This window comes from Papilio polytes, unplaced genomic scaffold (assembly GCF_000836215.1).
Source record: "Papilio polytes unplaced genomic scaffold, Ppol_1.0 DF824393.1, whole genome shotgun sequence".
Taxonomy (NCBI): domain Eukaryota; kingdom Metazoa; phylum Arthropoda; class Insecta; order Lepidoptera; family Papilionidae; genus Papilio; species Papilio polytes.
Window position 1 is genome coordinate 181,932 of NW_013524811.1, and position 1,476 is coordinate 183,407.

Below are 1,476 nucleotides of genomic sequence, written 5' to 3' on the forward strand. Positions count from 1 at the left end.
TCTTAGAGACTATGCTCTAAATATGCCAAATTCATCCAGATCCGATCGTTTAGGCTACAAACTCTAACAAACATCCGTCTATCCATACATCTGAAATTAATCTTATTAAATAATAAGAAAGGGAAAGAGGACTACAATTTCGGCACACGCTCTAACAAACTAACTAAAAACGTGAACAAATATCACTTTAACAAAATCTCTGTTTTAGATGACATGTTTAAATAGATTTTTATCAATAGTGGGGGGCTGGAACACCGACTGACGATGACAGCGAAGAAGAAGGGGCCGAGCTTACTCCGCTACGCTAACTCCACCCCTTCCCTCCCCCCACACACAAATAGAACGAGTTTTGAATCATTTTAATTGCAATAAAACATATCTGCATATATGATACCTTACATTTGATAAGCTTTAAATAAATAAAGTTATTGATTTTGCGTTTTTTCATTCTTTATTTTTGCTTTCAGCAAAAGCTATTATTGTATACTATTACTATACACTAATGTAATATTTAAAATTGTAGAGGATATACTAATTTTAGTACTTAAGTGATCGGTAGTGCGAAATTCATTGGCTCCTCTAAAAACAGAATGTCCATTGATCGGCGTCCTTTACACCTCCGGGCCAAGAGGGCGTTGGTTTGAGCTGAAAGGTCAAAGGTGTTTTTCACATTATAATAATACAAATTAAAACGAACCTCTAAGCACTGAATGTATGAAACCTCCTCACAAAATGTACAGCGATTAAATATGAAGTTGTCAATTCATTTGTTTGCTATCGGCCGTCAAGCCGCTTAGCTGCACCAAAATTATGTTCCAGTGATTTTTTACGAAATTTACAGTGATTTTATACACATTTATCAAAATTCGAAATGACTTGCAAGAGACCTTTAGGTAAGAGTAGAAAGTAGAGGCGTTAAGGCCCAACATGTTTGATTGTCCACCAAAGTCCTATTTGAACCCATGGCCATAGTGACTCTCCATACTACGTATTGATAAAAATAATATCCCAGTCACATTATGATTTAGGCTGCATGAAAACTGAACGAAATGTTACTAAGTGATTACATATAATATAATAATAATAATAATAAACTTTATTTCAAGCTACACTTTTTTTGCTCATAGTTTGTTAGTAATAGAAAAAACTTAATACCTATGTTAGTCACACATACATCCAAATGTTATTCTAAACTGTACAATTATCGCTTGCCACGTGCAGCTTTATGCAGTGATTGATATATGCACAATCCAGTCTGCTGGCAATCATATGTAGAATGGCGTTGGGGCTGGCTCGCACCCTGTGCACCAGGGATGCGCATCTTTTACGCATAGTGGCATAGAAGCAATCGACGCGCGCTTCTACAAACATCCCTGATGCGCTGCAGCATCGAGGCAGCCCCAACAGCACTCTGAAAGCATTATTGTACTGAACGCGAAGGGTGTTGTAGGATTTTTGCTTGTAGCTCGCCCACAG

General features: G+C 37.2%; 1 long non-coding RNA gene across 1 annotated transcript in view; it reads left to right on the forward strand.

Moving 5' to 3' along the window:
• LOC106110884 overlaps positions 1–404 on the forward strand; it is a 1,445-nt gene extending 1,041 nt beyond the window's left edge. The window contains exon 3 of the long non-coding RNA XR_001226128.1: positions 240–404. This is a non-coding gene — a long non-coding RNA (uncharacterized LOC106110884). The remainder of the gene's footprint in view (positions 1–239) is intronic.
• Positions 405–1,476: the final 1,072 nt, after the last annotated feature.